The sequence below is a fragment of the Protopterus annectens genome, chromosome 6.part1, assembly GCF_019279795.1.
Source record: "Protopterus annectens isolate FY-2018-M chromosome 6.part1, PAN1.0, whole genome shotgun sequence".
Lineage (NCBI taxonomy): Eukaryota > Metazoa > Chordata > Ceratodontiformes > Protopteridae > Protopterus > Protopterus annectens.
Window position 1 is genome coordinate 265815734 of NC_056738.1, and position 24641 is coordinate 265840374.

Here is a 24641-nt window from a genome sequence, read left to right on the forward strand (position 1 = left end):
TAAAATTAAGAGAGCCTCCTGTATCCATTTATACAGTCCAGAGAGTATGGGACACCAGAATCCTAGAAGATCTAAGTGTCTGAATGTTTTATGATATATTTTATACCTTACTTTTTAAAAATATAATTACTTGTTAGCTGTACTTTTTACTGATACCCCAGAATAACATATGTGTCCTAGCATTACTGGGTGTGTGCACAGATAAATATCAGTGATATTTTTTTACACAGACACACACACGTATAAGCCATTGCAATATTAGTCTTGTACTTATTATAGCAAATAGCAATACATTGTGCAACACTGATAATCCTACACCATATCAGTGACTGCTGTTTAGCAGTTATCAAACAGCAGCAGGGCTAAGTCACTTTTATTTACCTTGTCGAGGAGTAATGCATATATGTCACTGCCCCTGATTTCACAGACCTTCCCTGATTTTGCTCTGTCTCTTGTAAAAAGTTTGATTTGCTGGTAAATCACTCAAAATTACAGTCAATAAATCCAGACATCAGAGTTTTACATTTATTGTCCAAAAATGCATGTTGATGCAATAGCTGTTATTCTATTAACTTTTTAAGTGAATTAGAGTAATATTTAAAGTGTGTTCTTGATTTTGAGACTTTATTCTGATATTATTTTTTGCACCAAGATGAATTCTTTGGCAAAGAAGTTGAGAGTTATAGTATTGGGTGTTCTGCCAGTATTTATAAAACTCCATGGAAGAGAAAACCATCCATGAGGAAGATATGCAGTGAGATTAGTCACTCTGGGCTGTTGATCTCTCTAGTGCTTATCTTGCTCGTATCCATTATCAGCTTTATCCTAAAGGGGTCATATCACAGCCATGTTCAGGTTAAGGACCATAATTGTGAAATTAATAATTTTTTTAATCCTTATTTTTCCCCAACCAGCAGCAGCTTTTGTGGGGTCCCCCACACAGCCAAGGATGACTAAAGGACCCCCTGCAGCATAGCCAGCCTTAGGCATAGGCCGCCTAGGGCGCCGCTCTGTCAGGGGTGCTTTTCCAGTAAACTAGATGGTGGAAACAGAACAGGATAGGGCACCAGGTGGTGTTAGTAGGGGGCGCTGTGGAACCCTTTTGCCTAGGGCACCACTTGACCCAAGGCCAACCCTGTCCTGCAACTACGGGTATTGGCAGGTACCTAATGCTGGCTATGTTGTTAGTTTTAGTAGAAATAATGTCCACTAGTAGTGTTTGTAGCATTACATCAGTGGTAAAATATTTAATGGAATTATGAAGCCTGTTACCTGATAAGATATCTTTGGATTTTAAAGGCGACACAAGTGAATTATTATCCACCTGGTTTTTTAAGTATACAAGATTGCTGTACTAGCTTTTGTTGGTTTGACAGACATGCTACAAAATATCAGGATAACATAACTTGCTGTGGTTGGGGGCCCCCCACGACGACAGGGTTCGCTGGTGCCTAAAGCTAGCTATGCCACTATGTGCCGGGATGGTCTCCAATTCCCCTGCGAGTCCGACCCTGAAGTATTGCTCTCAAGCTCCTATACGAAATCCGGCAAAATCAGAAATAATGGGCGGGGCAAAAAAAGAGGGACAATTTTTAAATATTGCTCTTACAAACTTAGAAAGTTGATAGAATAACAAGTTTTACATTGACGTACATTTTCTGAAGGTATGAAGCCTGCAATTGCATCTCAAATATCTGTCATTATTTTCTGACTCCATTCCTCAATGTTGTTGTTGTGCCTTTCGGCTTATATGAAGCAAAAATCTGGACATTCTCCGAAAATCTATACAACTGAGAAGTATGCCCTGAAGCACATAAAGTCTGTATCCGAAATAAAATAAGAAGGTAAGGTACCAAATAACTCACTGCATACATATCAAACTCATCAGCGCAAGAAGGACAATGCCAAAAATTAACATGGGGCGGGGTGAGATATTGTAAATGTTGCTTTTTTGTAATGAGAACGTTACCAGAACAACGGGGGTTGCATTTGTTTTTTGTGACAGCAAACCTCCACAATGTGCTAGAAAATCACAAATTTTACGATAAACAGGCCGAACTTATGATTTAAAACCAGGAACTTTTGAAACTTTACAGCTACGACGTCTACCTGTATATCTATTTGAAAATATACACAAAAATGAATGCATTTTGCTGTACAAATCAACAATATATTTTTTTCAAATACCTGATCTAATTACTTAAAGCACTAGAATAAATTATCAGCACCTAGGCTTTAAGTCATAATGCGGCACCTCGATATCAGCAAATAGCACCTTGAGTACTATGATGTATTGCAAATGGAAATAAATTTACTTGCTACAAACTCCCTCTACCATAATGCTTTGCTTTCGTTACTGTGTAGGTTTTAGGATGCAACGCATGTTAGTGTGGAGCTGTGGGAGGCAGTGGTGCGCTTATTTTTGAGGGTAAGTAAGGTTATATGGGTTGGCGTGTAAAGGTTTATAGCAGATCTGCAAGTCATATTGTTGAGCGAGTTTAGTCATAATGATTTCAGTTCCGCAAATCTTTTCACGGATTTGTGGGACGTACTGAAGAAGATAAAAAATGCTGCAATCCTATAACTGCTATTAGATTATTTGACGGATCCCAGATGTTTAAAAAGTGGTTGCCAGCAAATGAATGATAATTTGCCCCATGGGGTGTTAACAGTGGTCACTGTTTTATTGTTACTGTCAAGTGAAAACAGTTAACTTATTTCGTTTCTAGGAAGTTTTGTGATTCCAGTAATTTAGATTTTGAAGCAGAGTACAAGAAGGCAGTGCCCTTTTTTAAGGGTTCATTTAAATTGGTATCATACCCCTGATGCGGTAAACTACCATCTACACAAAGTATTTTATCTGTCTAAACGCCGTATATGTAACTCTTCAGCGTTTTATTTAAATTTTTTTTTTCTTGGTAAATAACCAATGCCAGAAATCCAGATTAGTTACTAAATTTTCGCGCAATTTTGGGGCGGATATGTCTTGATTGACAACCATATTTGTTACAGTCATTGGTTAACTCTGTCATGACCTCGATTAGTACCATCAGGAAGTGCACGTGAGTATAATATGTATACAGTGGTGGCCCAAGGACAAAGACTGATAAACACGAAATGCTAATCGGTATAGTGTCCACAGTTATAATTTCCAGTCTCAGAGAAATGAGCATACACGAAGGGTAAACAAGAGATAATGTAGGATAACATGCAGTAAGAAAAAAAAAACATCAGCTGAATAAAATTATAACGTGTGTTAAATACATGGAAATCAGCATCTGAAAGGGATGTAGAATTCTAGATGTAGTTTACTTCCTTGTAAGGCTTGGATATACACAATATTTTTACAGACATTAGTACTCTGGTAATCAGTCCAAAGTTATATATGTTATGCTGTGCAGAATTATGTGTGTTTAAATGCAGCAGCACGAGTTAAGCATACAAATTGAATACCAGAGGAAACTCGTTATATTAGATGAAGGTGCAGGGAAGGGTGCAGCCAGTTGGTACCCTTGGCAAGGCACCCCCCCCCACACACACACACCCCTTTGAAGTTGAGTGGCAAAAACATTTTTCTCAAAACCGAGACCCCAAATAAATAAATAAAGGCCGCTCATTACTTTATGTCATACTGCTGCATCACACTTTTGCTAAACTGTGGTAAAGAACTGTAAAAGGTGTAATAGTTCCTAGCTCAGTTCACTGAATGACCTCCACAAAAAAGGCTTCACCCAAACAGAGACATTTTGTATGTACATAACGGCTCTTTTTTCTAAGATGCTGCAAACACCTGTTCTAAATTGTAACAAAGAGCAATACTAACTCTTTACAACAGTTCCTAATACAAACTTTGACTATCATTTAAGCAGCCATGATCACTTAATAATAGTTTTTGCAGGGATGATTGGTATCTCTTCCACAGTGTTAACTATGCCTCCTAACAGCCAGCCCCTTTGCCATACCATTCCAATGGCTTGGGGCCAGTGTAGTCTGTGTTCTGTTTATTCAGGGATAATGCAGATAAAGGGAGCTTCCACTGGTGACTGTGGAACAGGGATATAGGATACATGCGAAGGTGACAGTTCTAAATATGATGCACTGGGTTCTTTGGAAACTTAGCATAGCAAAGGCAAGTCATAATAACTTTAGACCAACTCATTGTAATTTACGAACAGAACCCAACAAATGACAAACTGTATAAAATACACACACACTGCTAGGCTGCCAAGCATGACTTCCATGTTCCAAACTCAAGTTCTGAATAAAAAAGGCAATACTTATAACTAAATATTTTGATTTTATGTAAGCACTTTCATTTTACCTCAATGCAAAACTTCCTCGGATGTAAATACACAACCAATCCAAATACTTTTATAGTAACCACCCATCAACTGAGCTAATTAAAACATCACATGACAATCTCAAAATTAAGAACCTCCCCTTTAAAAAGGCATACATTTCCATACCAGTAAGCAATACACTTTTAAATAAACAGGTAAAACTGCAAAATAGACATTTTGCAGAAATATTATTTAAAAATTCAACATTTTATAAATGATGCATATCATATTGCAACCATATTCAAACTTCACTAAAAACCCCTGACACAAAAAATATATTATATTTAAACAACCTATCTAGTAAGTGCTTTTAATTTCAAAACAGGGGCTATAGATAGACTGTCATTAAGTCCTGGCCACACATTAGCATTTAAAAGCATCTGCCAGGTCATTTCACATTTTTCTAACCAAATATTCCATGGTCCCCATCCCCCCATGGATTCCTTTCCACTTTATCAAAAATAATAAACTTAAAATGATGATCCAGATGCTCCCTAATATGTCTAAACCATGCATTAGTCGATTTTTCTCTTTTAGTATCATAAATGTGTTCATATATTCAATCACATAGTTGACGTTCAGTCTTACCTACATAAAAAATTATTACAGACTTAAATTGCAGTATAGACTATTTCCTTCGTATCACAATTATATCTGCCTTTCACAAACTTTTTCTTATAATTAATTATCTCACCCCCCCCACCAATATGTACTTGCATAGTTTGCATCTACCACATTTCGACAAATCAAAATAATTGATGGGTGGTTACTAAAATGTATTTGGTTTGGTTGTTTATTTATGTCTGAGGAAGTTTTGTATTGAGGTAAGATGAAAGCGCTTATATAAAATAAAAATATTTAGTTACAAGTATTGCCTTTTTTATCAGAACTTGAATTTGGAAAGTGGAAGTCATGCTTGGCAGCCTAGTGGTGTTTGTATTTTCTCCGGTTTGTTGTTTGTTGGGTTCTGTTCGTGAAGGTCTTCTTATGCTATGGCTTTTGAAGTGCTTGCTTCTTCACCACCCATGTTTTCTGAGGCAAATGGTTTGGATTTTAATGGATTACAATCAACAGTTGGGAACCTCACTTCATTGATGCAGCAATTGTCTCAAAGAATCAACGACCTCTTGCAGCAGAGGACTGGACCTCATAGGTCCGAAATGGAAGTAATTAATGATGGATTTAATCCTCCACAATTCGTTTACAATGTGGCAATGACCCCGAGTCAACCTTCCAACGGAAATACTCCAGTTTTCCCATCTAAACAGAACATGCTGGAGGGATAGATTCCTGTCTCAGAGACTTCCCATACTTTGGGACAAACTACCTATCTATATCAAACAAAGCTCCTCATTAGCACTCTTCAAGAAAAATCTTGAAGATTGGATGGGAGACAAGAAATTCACCCCGGGGATCACTTCTGTGGCTCTGCTTGACAGGGGCACAGGAAAATAATTTTCTTGGGTGGCAAAAGCCAGGGTACCATTTGGCTAGGCTTATATAGGCCCTAGGGCCAGTAGCCTAGTACCTACTTATGAACAATGGGGGCTGGGTGATGTCCCCGTGCTTAAAGACTGGTTAATGAATTTTACAGGTTTTAATAACGTGGAGGTCAACAATGAGGTGGACTTGCTATGCAATAAAATTAATGATTTGGACTATAAGCTTTTAAAGCTCAAAAAGTTGCAATTGTAAAATAATTACTTCTTGAATACATGTGTGTTAATCGTGTCTCGAGGGTCTTAGGATGTGGAAGTTTCCTACAGGACATGAAAGAGACTCTCCCCTCCATTGGGAACTTTTTGCCTTATTTGATAGGCATGGGTATGAATTTATGGAGGTTATTTTTAAGCATAATGTCAAGCTCCTTGAGAGAATTACAGCCAAGGTCAATGCATTTAATGAGGAGATTGTCCGTGACCGTAAGTATCAGGAATATAAGGGTGAACACAGAAGGATATTTTATAGTATTGAGCAGCAAATTAACAGACTGTGGAATAATAAGGTCAATAAGCTGGAAAGGGATAGAACAGAATAAATGCAAGGGGTTGCTTATCCAGAACCCCCTAACTCACAGGTCTGGGGTAGAAAGGTTTTCCCTGAAGGAATGATAATGCAGAAGTTGGTCAACAAAATCTTGTTTATGCCCATAGCGACTCCAGTGGAAGAATTGTAAGACCTATGACGACCAGTCGTGAGGAGGAAATTAATGATGGGGAAGATTTTCCCCAAATTAGACCATGGGAACAAATCAGGAATCGGCAGCAGAACAATCCAGTTCCATCAATCAACAGGAGGAGTTTAAGAACAATATACTATGCCAGTGGACCCCCATGTTTTGCTCAATCGAACAGAAGAATGTAAATTACGAGGAGGATTCTGAGCAGCAGTGTTCGATTATTCTACCATTGGAGGAAGAAGCAACATGGAATAGTTTATTGGTTGGTAATGAGCTCATGGTGACTTATAATACTGAAGGGGATTTCAAGATTTTTAATTTTATGACTGTTTTATTGGACACTTCCTTTGTGGACTTATTTGCAAAAGGCATTAATTTTGTGCCTTCCTGCAAGGCGAGGCTGATGGATTTATTATTGGACTTTAAGCTTTATTTAAGTAGGTATATTATTAAACATAATATTAAATTTTAACAAAGTGTGTGAACTAGATTTTTGGTTATGTTTAGGGAGAGATAACAAACAGTTGAAATATAATGTTACTGAAAATGAGATGGACAATACCTTGTTTATCAAAAGACAGAGGTTAAGGGCATTGAAGCCGTTTAAGGGCGGGGGTATTATGCATATAGATGAAAATGTAATGAATACATACTGGAAATTTTAAATGGAAGAGCTTATGAGGTGTCAAGTAAGGATGAACTGAATGGAGCTCATTGTCGAATTAATGAACAACTAAGGGATATATTAATCAAAGGGAGACTGATGGTTGAAGAATATAATTTTTTGGAGGTAAAGTCCCGCTTATACTTACTATATTTGGAGCCCCAAAAATTCATAAATCGTTAGAAAACCTACGCATGAGACCTGTAGTGGATGGGAGGAGTTCAATTACTGCTGCTAGTTCCAAACGTTTGGATGAATCCCTTAAGCATTTGCTTAAGGATGAGCAGCATTTGTGCAGGGATTCCTGGCACTTCCTTCAGAAGGTTAATGATTTGGATTTCTGTGTAACAGATATACTAGTAATAACTAATGTTAAGGACTTGTATACGGTCATCCCCCATATTATTGGTATCAAATGGTTTGTAGAGTATTTAAATCGAAAGGGTGTTTCACAGGATAAAACAAATTCATTCAAGAAGTTGTTGGCGATTATTTTAAAAAATAAGTTGTTCTTCTTTGAAGCAAGTATTTATTTACAAAAGGAGGTTGTAGTGATGGGGTCACCGGTGGGGTCCCTGTTTGCTAATGTGGTGATGTTGCAATGGGAACATGGTTATGTATTCAACAGTAAATGTTTCGAATCCATTAGATTATATTTATGCTATTTGGATGATATTTTTGTTATTTGAAAGAATAGTCAAGAACAACTGCAATTATTTATTGAATACATTAATCAAAAAATACAAACTTTTTGTCTTTTACATATAATAGTCACACAGAGAGAATGGTTAACAACCAACATTTGGCTGCTTGCACTACTAGGATTCATAGGAAGCCAATGTACTCAAATATGTTACATTATGCTAGTGCACTCCTGTGTTCATAAAAGAAGGCGGTGGTTAAAGGGCAGCTGGTTAGGGCTGCCCGTATGTCTACCCTAAATGATTTTCAACAGGAATGTGGGATATTGTTGGACATGCTTTGTAAGACGGGGTACCCTAATTGGATGGTCAAAGAGATTAGTGAGGTCATGTTTAATAGGAGGAATGGGCATTTTAGTCCTTTTCTGACAATTCATAATGAGAATGAGATGGGGGGAGTGGAAGTAATGGAGGAACCGGAAGGAAATGGGGAACTGACATGTTATACTAAAGCCTTATTACTACCTTTAAGTTGGGAAGTTCAACAGTGACATGGATTTTGAGTAAAAATTGGGCATTATTACATGAGGACATTAGTATATATGAGACATTGGGAGAAGTGCCTTGTATTGTGTATAAGAAAGGTTTTAACCTGAAAAATGGGCTGAAAGCAAAGGATAGGACATTATGTATTAATCCTATTATGTACAAATGTGATAGATGCAAACTGTGTAAGTATATATTGGTGGGGAGTGAGAAAATAATCAATGATGAGAACATTTTTGTGAAAGTCAGATATAATTATGATACGAAGGGAATAGTCTATAGTGCAATTTGTCAAGTCTGTAATAATTTTTATGTAGGTCAGACTGAACATTGACTTTGTAATCGAATATATGAACACATTTATGATATTACAAGATAAAAATCGACTAATGCACTGTTTAGACATATTAGGGAGCATCTGGATCATCATTTTAAGTTTATTATTTTGGATAAAGTGGAAAGGAATTCACGTGTATGGGGGGGCATGGAATATTTGGTTAGAAAAATGTGAAATGACCTGGCAGATGCTTTTAAATGCTAATGCATGGCTGAGACTTAGTGACAGTCTATCAAAAGCCCACATTTTGAAATTAAAAGCACTTACTAGATAGGTTGTTTAAATATATTGTGAGGGGTTTTAGTGATGTTTGAATATGGTTTTAATATGATATATAACGTTTATTTTTAAATGTTTTTGTAAAGGGTGTATTTTGTAGTTTTAACTGTTTAAATTATTTAAAGTGTACTGCTTATGGGTTTGGAAAGGTATGTTTTTTAAAGGGAAGATTCTTCATTTTATTGAGATTGTCATGTGATGTTTTAATTAGCTTAAATTATGGGTGGTTACTATAAAAGTATTTGGTTTGGTTGTATATCTGAGGACATTTTGCATTGAGGTAAAATGAAAGCGCTTATATGAAATAAAAATATTTAGTTATAAGTATTGCCTTTTTTATTCTGAACTTGAGTTTGGAAAGTGGAAGTCGTGCTTGGCAGCCTAGTGGTGTGTGTATTTTCTCCAAATCTATGTAATATCCAGTATACTTTATCAAAATAATGGAGGAAGGAACTGAGTGTTTAAGAATGAGTTATACAGTATGGCAAAAAAGTAGATGTGGAGGACATGAGGATGAGAAGAGCAGGACTGAACAATAACTTAAATAATGGAAGAACAGGGCAACTAAAAAGTGAAGAGACAGGAAGCGAATTTGTGTACAACCAGGGCTATGGAGATGAATTGGATGATGTGAAAGAGAATGGGATAGGAGTAGTTAACTCATAGGAGATGTCAAGATAGAAATTCAAAAGAGACAAGCAGACGGGAAATTGTGTGTGTGGAGGGTGGGCTTGTGAAGTAACCATTAAATTGTGTTTGCCATATAACTGTATACTAAAGTGATGAATTTAAAAGAAAACGTCACCATCCAATGTAGTTAATCGTATCCATTTTTTCCTTTCTGTAACACTGCTAAATGTTGTAAGACCTAGAAACCCCGCAGTAACTAACTCCTTTTTCCCTGGCATGGGTCTTGGACGACTTAGCAAGTTTTTCTGTTCAGTTCTCACTTTGTTTCAGAAAGAGATTTGTCTTAGTCTGCTGCATATATGGAAAAACATACACATTCTGTAGTTTTCAGTGTTGTTTCTTACTCACAATCTTGTATCCAGATATTGTGTTTTGCTGACATTAGTAAAGTGCTATAAAGATTTCTCTAGCAACTAACTCTACAGAAAATAGGCCCATTTTAGCTGTTAATATTTGAAAAAAGGAATGGGTTATACTGCTAACATTGGTCCAGTGAATTCATTCTTTTATCTACGTAACTACAACATTTACACACAATGGGCAGGATTCACGATGGCTTGCACGGAGTCTAAGAGTAGTGTAAGACTCCATGCAGCCATAGCGATCCAGGAACAGCCTGTATTTGCGTGTAAGAGAGCACCTAAAATGGCTCTTACACGGACAGGCCGTGGATAAGCTAATTACCTCACTTGCAGCCGAAAGGCATGCAAATGAGGTAATCTAGCGATCCAGGAAGCAGAAACCTGCCCGTCTAAGAGCCGTGTTATCTGCAGAAATGTACTCAGTTGACAACTGAGTACTGTTCTGCAAATAACACAATGGAGCCTTGTTAGCTCCAAATAAAGGTTGCATATGTTCCAGGCAGCATGCCAATGCCCAAATATGTGGCCACTGGCAACGTACCCCAATGCAAAAATGAAATAAAAAATTTTTTTTTTCGGCGATCGATGTTTAAACATAGCGCAGCGCCACGCAAATGGGCTGCGCTATAAAAAACAGAGAAATAAAAATTTAAAACCCACAAAGCATGAATTTACAATGTAAGGGAATAGCAGGCTGAAAACAACATGGCCACCGAGTAGGGGTTGCTAAGGGGGGAAGCTGAGTGTAAGACATGTAACTAAGCATTAGTAGGCAATCCTATGTAAATGAGTGGTAGGATAGTGAATCGCAATGTAGCATAGCAAATGAGCACATTCCCTGGAGTGTAGGAGTAGGATAAGGGGGAGTAACAGAGTAGGAGATAGGTGACATCACAGGGGGGTATGTATGAAATAAATGAAGCTCATTGGAGCACAGTGGCATGTGAAAGATGTCAGTGACACATCATGGAAAGAGGAGTGTCAACAAGTAGGCATGGGAAAGCCAAGAAATGGAAGGTGTACACTATGGATAACGCCAAAGTCTTTGACGAATATTGATTCTCCCCCTCCTTTTGTGGTTTGGTCCAAGTTTTGGGGCTGAAAAGCATGGTATGCGGTATAACCTGGTAGTGCTGGGGTGCTCTCGGGAGCCTTGAACCAGGTTTCTGTTACTGCACAGATATCGATGTTCTCCATGCTAAGGAGAGTTTCGAGTGTGTGCATCTTGCGGTTTAGACTTCTGGCATTGAGTAGCATTACTCTTAGTTTCTTATCCCTTGTGATACCTATGGAGGTGGGTTTGTCTTTTGAGCCTTGCCTAAAAAAGGCACTATGGGGTAGCAAGAGCCTTTGCCAATATCCGACAGCCCAGGGGTGACAGGTGCAAGCCATCCCTAGCGAAGCATCGTGGCTTGTCGAGCATGTCATGCCAGGCTGACAGGCATTGGATCCCCTTTGAATGACACCAATTCTTAAGCCAATTGTTGAAATTGATCATCTTGTCTTCATATTGTGGCATCATTCTTGGTGAGGGTAAGATGCTACTCAAGGTCAGGGTCATACTGGCCTGGGCTACATGCTCAGAGAGCTCCTCTATGTCTCTTTTCATGTAGTCCAGGGAGGTATGTCTCAGGTCATTCACACCAGCATGGACAATGACTGAGTCATATTTGTACTTGCCTTGGAGTGACCTGAGTGCTTGTGTTATGTGGCGGATCCTAGCGCCCGACAGGCAGCTCACCGTGACCTTCTCCTTGTTCAGCCTGGTGAGTGGGACGTCAGTGTGCTTGACGATAGAGTCACCTATTACAAGTGTATCAGGTGTGTTGTTTAGCCTTAAGGGCTGTGACTGTTCGGCACACTGGCTTTGTGAGCTATGTGTTGCAAGTGTTTTGTTTTGGGGTAGCGGTTGCTTGGGTGTCTGCTTTGGAGGTCTCTGCTGCTAAGGCAGATTTTTATTTAGAGCCTCCGAGTATGTTTTTGTGTGTTTATGTGTTTGATTTGCTGTCATGGTAGGTCTATGTGAGACTGGAATTGTAGTGAGTGTGGTTTCCTTCTCCTCCTGACTGGTTTCGCCAATACTGAGTTGAGAGAGCTTAGCCTCCAGTATGGCTATATGGTTGCATTTCTCACATGTGTTGGAATTTGTTGGGAGGAGGAGAGGGTTGTCTGTGTACATGAGGCAGTTGTAACATTGCCTCAAGATTCCCAGATTCACCAGCTGGACTGGAGAGGAGATTGACAACTGACCTTTGGACATGCTAGAATAGTATTGGGAATTCCTTTATAATTGAAAAAAAAGGGCCATTGGGGAACGAGGTACTCAAGGGGAGTTTGTGAGGGTGTAGTGCTTTTAATATTTTAGTGCTGACTTATATAATTGCTTTAGTGAGCAAGTGCCAGGTAACTTAAATGCAATGTGTTACAGGTAACTTAAATGCAATAGTAACTTTCTTTCAAGTGAAACATGATAATATTACTACAGTTCTATGTAGTCACCCTGTGCATCAGCACCATGTTATCCTGTTCCTGCATCAATGTGACAGATTGCAGGAGGTGGCACAGTTTCATCATATGCACAGGGTGTGTACTTGGTATGCCTGAGTCTGCCACTGATACATCTAATTGACATGTATGTGTGTGTGTTTTAGTGAGGGACAACAGTACAACACGGGCAATGTTGATGCGGTGTGTGTGTGTATGTGTTAGCACTAGGTGTTAGCATTATGCATGTGTGTATGCGTGCACACAGTTCCACCTCATGGCTGCCATATACGGGTGTTTGTGGACAGCCACAGACTGTACCTGCCAGATCATATAGATCACTGTCTCTGGCCACGGACACGGTACCTGTGCCTGGCAGGGGTGCTACGGACAGTATCAGGTACTAAGCCAGACTGGGTACTGTCATCAGAAGCAGTTGGTTGATGACTGGACACATGTCCCTGCTGGGACTGTCCAGAGCCACGTGCACGTGGTCTCCTAGGGCGGTCTGATGACAGCACAGACCCAGCATTGCTGGGGCTGGTACTGGCACTATGGGAGCGGCTGCGGGTTTGTTGTCGTCCACGACGACTGCCAGCTGCTGATGTTGCTGGCATACGTCCACGTCGACGCCTCAACCATCCTGCATTGCCCTGGCTCATGGACATGTAGTTGTGGAACAGATCTAATGTGTCCCCCCAATGTCTGTCAATGACCTCGCCGACAGTACAAATGGCAGCCGCAACGTCACTCATAGTGTCATTCATAGTAATGCGATGTGCTCTAAGCTCCCTCAGACCCTGTCTGGTGTACCATTCCATACGTGCCTGTGCCTGCATTACTGCCCGGAACATAGCTGAGGTTGAAAGACCTCTGTGGGCATGTCTGACAGGGGCAGTACGGCCACGGATGCTCCCACGAGAACCCCTGGACATCTGCCTGTGTGGTACCATGTCAGGACTCTGGCCATGGCTGCTGTGAGGGGATGCATGTGCCACTGATATCACATTACCCTGGTCACTGCCCACTGTATGCTGTCCCTCAGCTAAGGACATTGGTGACAATGGATGTATCGGCAGGATGACTGTGTGCATTGATGGGGTTGACTGCTGTGTACTGTCGATTGGCTGACCAACAACAGACCCTGACACACTTCCCTGTGCCATTACACATGTATCATCATTATCACTATCCCCAGCAGTGGCTTCAGGTTCCCTGCTGCACACCACCAGAGCAACACCAGAACCTGTGAGAGGAAAACAGGAAACACAGTTTACAATGTGTACACAATGTTACCACAGATGCACACGGGCACATGCACACATTGGCACACGCACACTCCTCAGTACATGAGATACAAACACACACACACAAACACACCTGCAATCCAACACATAACAATACTGTTTGAGGGTATTATTACTATTATTATCATCATTAGTATTAAAAGTATTGTTATTACACACTCACCAGCATGGATTGGCTGCCTTGCTGTTACTCCAGAGGTACCTGCACAAATAAGACAGTTATTGTCAGTGGGCACAACTGTGCCATTGATACTGTGAGTATGATACAGTACAGTAGTACAACACTTGGCTTTCACAGGTGTACTGCTGATATTGAGAATATCAATCTTGCACAATAATGTCCAGGATAACAGCTACAAACACAGTACACATCTCACACATGCATAAACTACCAGTGCAGAGAACAGTCAACTACAGATATGGCATGTTACCTGCACACTCCATGTCCACATGCTGGGTGGCTCCAGCCTCCATCATTACACACGTCTGTGGATGTTGTTGTTGTTGGGCTGGAGCCACAACACTTAGAAGGAGCTCCTCCAGTCTGGTGAAGGGGGGGTGTATAGGTGCCCCACCACCTGTGGCAAGCTGTTGCCTGTGGATATCAGACGCACGCTGACGGACATTTCTAATTAAATCACTGCAGTGATGGCGTACCTGTTCATATGTCCGGTTATGCATGCCTATGTCATTTACCCGACGAACAAGGTCTTGCCACAGTGCAGCCCTCTCCTGCTGGTTCTGGCTGGTCCGGGAAAAGAGTGTTGAAAAATCCCGCACCAGGCTCTGGTGCATCTCCTCATCCTCTGCTGACGAATAACAGGGGTTGCGCTGATGCACCATTGCCCTGGAAGGAAAAGGAAAATATGTCAGCAAGTAACATGGCACACACAATACTCTACTGTACTGATATCACTGAACTGCCATATATAGCATCTGTCTGTCTATCAGGGGATACACATGTAAATTGCCACATAGTGCTCAGCCAACAACTGTGTGACAGTGCCTGCCACACTCCTTACAACAAACTAGTATACACCAGCACTCAGCACACTTTTTGAGGTCCAATGCACACCCTCACACTGGGGGTATGTATTAAGGTAATGGATGGGGAATATTGTCATCCCATGCAATGCATGCAATGCACAGTTACAATTTCAATGGTAATGCACCCTAGTCTTTGCGGCCATACCCCTACGTACACTGCAGTCGTATACACGGAACCACAGCACAACATATGGCAATGTAGTATGTTTGTATCCCAATAACTGACACATCTTTCTCTGGCCTCACACCAAGGACACACAGTACCATGACAGACACAAAGTCATGCTGAGCAATCACACCATTACAGACTTTGCACACAGTTAGTGGCACACTCATTCCACCTCACATAGTTGGTATTGCACTGAGTACATGTGTGTGTGCATTGTGTCATATGTAGGTAGTATGCTATTGGCCCTGGGCCTACGGCAGCATACTGTTAGCAACCTTCAACTACATATGTATGTCCTGCCTTCACTAACAGTTGCAGTATGTCCCTTGCCCTATGCACATCTTCATATAAATATGGATACCCACTGCTAACACATATGAAGGGTTCACAGTATGTAGATTATTAGATTATGTACTTTACATTACCTTTGTTTCTGACTGCTGTTTTGGATGGCTTGCTGCTGCTGTCTTGATGTTTTTTTTCTTTTTATTATTTTTTTTTGGTCTCTCTCTCTCTCTCTCTCTCTCTCTCTCTCTCCCTGCAGTTGCTGCAGTGATATTATTGCATGTGTGGACTGGGAGTACAGGCTGTGTGTGTGCATTGTGTCATAGGTAGGTAGTATGCTATTGTCCTGGGCCTACGGCAGCATACTGTTAGCAACCTTCAACTACATATGTATGTCCAGCCTTCACTAACATTTGCAGTATGTCCCTTGCCCTATGCACATCTTCATATAAATATAGATACAGACTGCTAACACATATGGAGGGTTCACAGTATGTAGATTATTAGATTATGTACTTTACATTACCTTTGTTTCTGACTGCTGTTTTAGATGGCTTGCTGCTGCTGTCTTGATGTTTTTTTCTTTTTATTATTTTTTTTTTGTCTCTCTCTCTCTCTCTCTCTCTCTCTCTCCCTGCAGTTGCTGCAGTGATATTATTGCATGTGTGGACTGGGAGTACAGGCTGCTTTTGTAGGTATCTGCACATGTGCATGTGATGGCCTCTGCACCAATTGTTAGCCAGCATTTACTAATTGCATGCAGCCTGCTGTGTGGTAATTGCAGTTCTCACTATGATGTCAGGACAGTGCTATAAAATGTTAGGTTAGGTAGGCGTAGCCCTTTCAGTTTTTCAAGGTGGGGACTATGCTGGTTTGCTGTAGACACTGTTCTGTGAGTGTAAAGGTTGGTATGTCTCTCATATCTAAGGCTGTGTTGTAGGCACTGAAATGCATGTTGTACTGAAACCTGACTGTTGCTTCTTCCAGTTCATTCTTCTCAGTGTGTATGTTAACTGACACCTAATAATACTAATACTGTTTACATGGGAGTATGTGCTCTCCTGTGGGACTTGTGGATTAACTGGTATACAACAGTAGCTCTTGCAATTTGTTGCTATGGCTTCACTATTTAGCCTTTACATTCACTCCTTGAAGGCCTGCTAAGTGTCTTTACTGGAATGTGTTGCTATGGCTTTCCTATTTTCCATTTACATTCACTCCTTGTAATGCATGATATATTTCTTTCAGCAGCAATTCCTTATATGTTTGGTGTGGTTTGGTGGTACTGCATGCAGTCTGGTAAGGCCAAGATGTGGGGTTTGACACCTACAAGGGTATCTTATTTTGCTGCTGAGCAGTAGTGGGGCCTTTTACTTTGTACTAACAGTTATGAATATCAGGCACATGCAGTGCTTGTAAACTGCTATACTGTCCTTATTTTATTAGATGGCTACATCCTTTGATATTTCTGTGTTGTACTCCTACATGAGGGTGTGCTTGTGGAAGCAATTCTACAGCTATTCACAGAGTGTGTGACAGCAGACAGAATGATGTGCCTGTGAGTTTCTGACACTTGCAGGCCTCAGATACTCTCAGGTGTATATTTTAGCAGCCTCAGGGAATGGTACATATCAGTGGGATACACCCGTGATATATTTCAGATATTCTGCAGTTGTGACTGTGGTGTATTTTGAGCATATGTATTACTACACCATTTCTGACATGCGAGTAGTGCATACTTTAACTAATTGAGAGTTACCATTACGTGGGATTCCACACCTTTCTGCCTACTGTTAGTACATTTCACAGGGAGTCAGTGGGGCACAGTTAACATTTGTTTGCAAATCAGGAACATCCCTGAAAATCAATCACAGTTGCGAGGTCTGGCCTCTTACCTATTCAAATATGGCAGTGTTTATCCTGCTCTGATAGTGTGTGTGGTTTGCAAGGTGCTACTGTCACATTATTGCCTACTAGCATGGCTGTTTCTCTTATCACACTAATGTAATGCAATTCCACAAGAATTGCCAGTAAAGATACAAGAAAAGCTTTGTGTAATAACCTTCCTATATTCCCTTTACATTCAGTCCTACTATTTCATGATATATTACTTTCAGCACAAAGTTCTTGTATATCAATCATGGCTTAGTGGTAGGTCATGCAGACCAGTGTTTCCAAGGTCCTGGGTTTGAGACTGACAGAGGAATTTTATTTTGCTGCTGAGCAGACTACAGGCCTTGTCATTCAGAGTGACTAAGGCACTTTTAAGCAATTGTAAGCGGGTTAGCGCTGGTTTGCACGATGCTCACACATGCGCACAGTCGCTTAGCTAACCGCACACAAGCTCATACCCGCTGACTACTGCTTCAAAGTGCTTACTCTCGCGCACACCCACGCTAATTTCTTTTAAAGAAAAGAAAATGGGGAGATAGGAAAGTGGTGAAAAAGGGGGCACAAAGAGGGTAGGACAGTAGGAAAACAAGCTTGGGATTTGCAGGAAGGATGTAGGAAAGGTCCATAGCTGCCCATTTCTTTATCAGCAACAGCTGTGCATATGTGTGTAATTTGGTGTGAAATTTGAAACCTTCCACCCCTGAGAGAGGGGTGAGGACAACAAAATATGTTGTACAGCCATTTGTAATTACCAGTTCACATGTCCAGCAGACATGTCTGCAAAATGGGCAGCTATGTATGGGGCGTAATTTTTTTGTGGGAACAGAGTGCCCTTTTTTATTTTTTTTTTCAGGTGAGAATGGAATGTGAGGTACAGGAAGTAGGTATATTTGGGGAGGTAGGTAGGGGAGGTTAACAGACAAGGCAAACAAGACGAATACAGGGGTGGAGTATAACACGTGGGGGGGGGAACACAATTGACGGGGACGGATGTTTGGATATCGCGAGCCCATGAACCCACAGATGGCAACAGTGGAACTGAGATCCCCACCCATGGGCAGTTGCCACTGCACCTTCACTGCCCAGAACAGGGCTGTGCTGGGGACTGTGTTGGACGGGCAGGCACACCCATGAGTTGCGCCACCCGTGCCTCAAGCTGGCGTAGGGTTTCAAGCACAGAATGCCTGATCTCGCTACGCACCACAGACCGGACACTTTGGAGGGTGAGTGGATGTTCTCCTCCGGCCACGCTTGCAGGGGGGGGACGAGCCCCATGCCCTACAGCGCTTCCACCCAAAGGTGGCACAGGGCCACCGGAGGAGGTTCCGGCCTGGGAACTAGTGCCAGGTGCACTCGCCAGCTGAGGTGGGAGAGGTGGGTCCGCTGGAACCCGCCTTCCCTTTTGTCCTATGTTTAGCAATATTTTATGACATTTTGGGTTAGTAACAAACAATACCATTCAAAATTAGTTGTAACAGCATGCATCAGTATTCCCATTAACCAAACACCCATGAATTTCAAACATTGAACAGCAAGCATAACACATGCATATTTTGAACAACAGTACACAATCCAACAGCATGCAGGGTTGATTGATGGCAACAGGCCATCAGGTTTGGATATGTGAACACGGCACATGCGTCAACGTACATGCAGATATGTATGAACCAACAGGACAAATGTCCATGGGAATTAACTGTGAATGCACATACCCAGTTTGGTGTGGAATGGCATTTTTTGTGAAAATAGGGTAGGGTGAAGAAATATTTCATTGACAACTTCAACTACTTATGCATATGCTGTACATTTCTAGTAGCTGCAGATATATATACCCTACAGGTCTTAGTACAGTTTCCCATATGTAACCTTAGGAATGTTGGTGATGGGAATGTTACTGCTACATTAATATACATTGCATTTGTATTCATACACGTTCATATCTGGCTGTGTTCAGGTACAGCATCCTGCTACATTTGATTTATATGGCTCTAGACAACTGTGGATGTTCAGTATTTCATACAACCATACTATCTCCATATTGCAAGGGTACAGCAACATATCCAAATTGTGGGACAGACACATTCCAGCTTCAGTACTTTATTACAAACATTTCACTCTTTGGTCGTGGCTGTCTCATTCATTTAATTATGTACTGACTGCAGTATAACTTTATTCAAGACTTATTACAGATTTCTTGGTCAATTCATACCTCTTTCTCACACTCTCACTTGTTTTATTTGTACAATTCAAGATGGTACTTAATTCTACGCGTTATTAACATTTCTTACTTGGTTACAACGATCCTTTCCAACAGACTCACTTGTTTCATATGGTAGATTTTCAAAGGGGATGTATTTGACACATGTCTATCGTCTTTAGCTTGTTTACCAGTAATTTTCAGGCTGAAGCAAGTTATCTGATATTACAATACAGGTGGAAAATCTGTATTTCAGACTTGTTTAATTTTTATTTTTGGATTACAGGCTGCATCACTTATCTAATCATACAGTACTAGCAGAATCTTTCTTGTAGTGTTGTTTGAACTTTATTAATATGTAACAACACTGAACTCTTTTACAAGCTGTCTCACTTATATTCTATAACAATTACAGCAAAATAATCACTAACCTGCCTGGTGGCGCAACTGCACCAGCCTATCATCATAGGCTCGCCGATTCACAGAACGCACACCTGCAGCTGTAATATAAATGAAGTAATATTGGAACATACATCTCCATAATATCAGCTAGGATAATTTCTTGCATACTTAATTACATGGATACTTACTCAGTAGTGGGGCGTTGGGCATTTGCCGGGCCTCCTGGATCCAACGGTTCAGTTGGTCCTGCTTTCATCTCTTCAGGTCCGCATGGAGGTGATGGACCTGTTCACCAGTCCTTGGTATGCCTGTGGCACCGGTGAGATCATGTGCCAACCAGTTCCACGCCTCTGCCTTGTACGCACCCCAGAGAACCTGGCCCGCCGATTCACGGAACGCACACCTGCAGCTGTAATATAAATGAAGTAATATTGGAACATACATCTCCATAATATCAGCTAGGATAATTTCTTACATACTTAATTACATGGATACTTACTCAGTAGTGGGGTGTTGGGCATTTGCCGGGCCTCCTGGATCCAACGGTTCAGTTGGTCCTGCTTTCGTCTCTTCAGGTCCGCATGGTGGTGACGGACTTGTTCACCAGTCCTTGGTATGCCTGTGGCACTGGTGAGATCATGTGCCAACCGGTTCCACGCCTCTGCCTTGTACGCACCCCAGAGAACCTGGCCCTGCATGAGTTGAGCCTCATGATCGTGGACTAGGAGCCAAACCATATATTTGGACTCCTCAACACCCCACCTCTGTGCTCGGAAGCGACTGCCCTGTCCTACACCTGCCATCCTGACTGCAAATAGGTTCCACAATCAGTTATGCTGTGTATTCCCGCCTATGGGGCTTATATATGCCGTTTTTCCCACACTTATCTATGATTGGCCATTTTGGAAATGTATCAGCTTAAAATAAACTGCTTTGTCATGCTTCTATTTCCATTCATTCCTATATATATATGCTAATACTGCATTTCTCAGTACAACTGTCATGGCTTAGTGGTTCAGTACTTTGACTATGATGCACAGTATCCTGGGTTCGAGCTGGGCATTGCTTTTTTTATTTTACTACTGTCTAGACAGGCTAGGAGGTGCGTGTCTGTGTAAAGGCGGCTTTGATACAGCTTGCTCAATGTTGCCCGCCGGTAAGCCAGTTGGCACGCTGCGCAGCTAAGCCAGTTGGCACGCTGCACAGCTCCACACAGCTTACGCTGGTTAACGCGTTATTTGGCTATGAGCATGCATATTACACTGTGTGAAACGTTGCTCAGCTACGGGCACACAGTTTCAGAGTGTTAAAGCACTGCTCAACTCCGGGCACTCATATTACACCTGTTAAACCACTGCTCACCTGCAGCCAGTCATACTCAGCTTGTTAGAGCGCTACTCAGCTGTGGGTACTTATAAATTTTTTTTTTTATTGTGTCAGATTTCTTCAAAAATACATGGTTCATTTCATTACGTTTTACTTAAATTATAGTTATATATATATATATATATATACATATATGTCAGGGGATTGTTTCGTGCTTATTTCACTAAAAATAGAAAATGATGTTGTTGGGGCTTGAACCGTGACTACCTCCTCTTTGGCCAGTGTCTCTACCGCTACGCTATTGCTACTTGGCTTAATGTGCATATTTAGATCTTATATGCTTTTTCAATGACTGCTAATTGTGGCTGAGCGAAGGGCACACCCGCGCAAACGAGCGTAATTACGGGCAAACATTTTTGAAATTATAAAAAAAAATTAAACTGTTGATTTTTACGGTTTACATTACAGTTGGGTTTATAGTCTGTGGGGGCATGTGTGGTGTGTTTTTTGACATTTCCGCGGACTCCCTCATGGGAGTTTACTTTCAGGACTGTGAGTCTTCTGGGGGCGTGTCCCTTTGCAGAACTCGCCGTGCGGACACACCCCCTACTTTCCTACACGGACCGTGTTAGCCTAGGGTGTGATTCAGCATGCCCTCATGAATAATGCATGGCATGCTGACATCACACCGTTTAACTGCAGCCTCCGTGTAACACATATTAACTCTTACACAGAGGTTTTGTGAATCCTGCCCAATATCAATGCTATAGATGTTTTTTGTTTACCTTGCTAGCAATTAGAAGTGACAACTGCCAATTATCAGTGAATGAACAAAGTTGACAGCTTTTAAACTGAGCAAGAGTATGGGGGAAAATGTTCTCACAATTTTACATTTAGCTGCTTTGAACATGTGACAGGTTTGCTTTTTCACTTTGTTTTATATTGAAGTAGATGTAAATGGACTACAAAGACTTTTACCAGATTCCAGATAAGAACAATTTAGATAAAATTAAGCGCAGCCACTGCCTTTGTAGACCATCTAAGAAGGACATGGCTCCCAGCACTGTTACTACAAGCAGAGAGAGGAAATAATCATGTAAATCATACATATAATGACTAGGATGCGTCCAGACAAATAAAGAGATGTTTGTTTATTTATTTATTTACATTTGTTGACCGGGAGTGTCCAACTGGACGTAGGTCCATTTTCAGCGGAGGCCTGGGGAAAAAAGCTCCACAGTTAAAATAAACAGACAGTAGTTACATTGGATTACATAGCGATTAACAATTTAACATAGCAATTAATTACAAACATATTTACAGATGAAGAACATAGTACATCAGTAGACAACTAGAATCTTTATCTGCGAAGTACATAACAGACATTAACAAATATTACAATAAGAAGTTCCTGCTGTATAATAAGTACTAGGCTTATGAGCATCTGAGCTTGCTATAATCAAGGTAGTTAGTGGAGTGGAAAGAAAGGTAGTGGTTGGATGGGGTGGGTGATATTAGAGTGGGAGTTGCAAGGGCATAGCCAGCATGTTTTAGGTGTGCTTTTAATAAAGTTTTGAAGTGGGTGCATGATGGTACGGAGGTAATTGTGGGTGGGAGGGTGGGAGGGAGTTCTGTAGTTTGGATATGGCGCAAGAGAATAGTGCTTCACCAGCAGAGTTATTGGCTTTAGTGATCTGCAAGTGATTTTTGTTGCTGGATCTTAGTGGTCTAGTGGTGCGATAGGGTTGGAGTAGATTCTGGAGGGATGGGACATTTAGTGGATGGTTTACCAGTTTGTGGGCGAGTGATAGTTGATACCATTGAAGGAGGTGAGGGAGTTCAAGTCAGCCTAGTTCAGCAAGTGAGAGACAGTGGTGACTACGGTAGGATGCCCCTGTGGTGAATTTGGTGATTTTGTTGTAGCAGGTCTCTAGCTTGTTTAGATCTAATTGCCTTAGGTTGGTATATATTGGAGAGGCACAAAGTAGGGTGGAGATAAGGTGGGAATTTGCTATTGAAATCTTTGCTGCGTTGGTGCGAAGTTGCTTATTTCTGTATAATGCTCTTAGTTTTTTGTGGACTTTTTTATGGTCATGGATATGTGAATGTCAAATTTTAGTTTATTGTCTGTTTCCACTCCTAGCAATTTGGTGTGTTCAGTTGAGTATATAGTGGTGTTGTCTTTTGCTGTGATGTTAAAGTGAGAGTTGTTTTGAGTATGTTTGGTGGGTTGGAAGATGAGTAGTTTAGTTTTGTTTGGGTTGAGTATTAATTGGGCATCGGATAACCAAGTTTCAACAGAGGAAAAGGCTTCCTGTGTGACTTTTTGCAATTTGGATAGGGACTGGGCTGAGCAGATGATGGTTGAGTCATCTGCGTACTGTATGAGTGTGCCATGTTTGGTGGCAGAGGCTAGATTATTGGTGAAAACAGAGAAGAGTAGGAGTCTAAGGATGGATCCTTGGGTAACCCTATGGAGGCAGGTAGTTGGGGAGTTATGTCATTCTGCCATACAACGGATTGTTGGCGGTCAGACAGGTAACTCTGAAACCAGTTGGTGACTGATTGAGAGAAGGATAGGTTATTGAGGACAGAGTTGAGTTGTTTGTGTGGGACCATGTCAAATGCTTTAGATAGGTCTAGGAATGTAGCAGAGGAGAGATAGCCATTGTTTTTATGCTGAAGGATAGTGCTAGTAAAGGAGAGTAAGGCAGTGGTAGTGCTATGGTTTGGTCGGAAACCATGCTGAGTATTGGAAAGGAGGTTGTTAGTAAGGAGGTAGTCTGAGACCTGAGAATGTATGCATCTCACTAGTATTTTGGAGAATGGAGAGAGAATAGCTATGGGGTGGTAATTGGTTAGTTCTGTGGAGAGGCCGCCTTTGTGGAGGGGAATTATATGTGATACTTTCCACAGTGTGGGAACATAACTTTCTGACAGAGATTGGTTAATCAAAATGGATACTGGGTAGGCCAGAGCATCAGCTGCGATTTGTAGGTATTCACTTGGGAGGTTGTCTGCTGCTAATTTGGTGGCTTAAGTTTAGTTAAGAGTTTTTTTATATTGGAGGTAGGTACAGGAGAAAGAGAAGGCAGTGGGGAGATTACTAGTTGAAGGTGTGGGTTGGAGGGGAGGGGGGTTGTGTTGTTTAGCTAGTGATAGTATAGTTTGTGTGAAGTGTGTGTTGAATGAGGTAGCAATATTTTTGGAGGAGTGAGGGATGGTAGGAGGAGGGGTACTGACTTTACCTGGGTGGAGGATGGAGTTTATGGAGGACCAGAATTGTTTGGGGCTGTGTTAGGAGGAGTCTAGGGCAGACTGGTAGTATTGGAATTTGTCCTGTTTTATTAGCTTTTTAACTCTATTGCATAGTTCTAGGAATTTCTGTCTAGTTGAGGGGGTTTTGGTTTTGTGCCAGTGCTCCCAGGCTTTATCCCTGTTTTTCATTTCTGACTTAGTGGTTTTCTGTAGCCATGGGGAGGGTTGTGCTTTC

General features: G+C 41.1%; 1 protein-coding gene across 1 annotated transcript in view; it reads left to right on the forward strand.

Moving 5' to 3' along the window:
* The first annotated feature begins 1716 nt into the window (after positions 1–1716).
* The window catches only part of LOC122805501 (putative methyltransferase DDB_G0268948), a 262527-nt gene continuing 239602 nt past the window's right edge, over positions 1717–24641 (forward strand). Inside the window, exon 1 of the mRNA XM_044075693.1 lies at positions 1717–1844. The gene's annotated coding sequence lies outside the window, so the exon portion shown is untranslated. The remainder of the gene's footprint in view (positions 1845–24641) is intronic.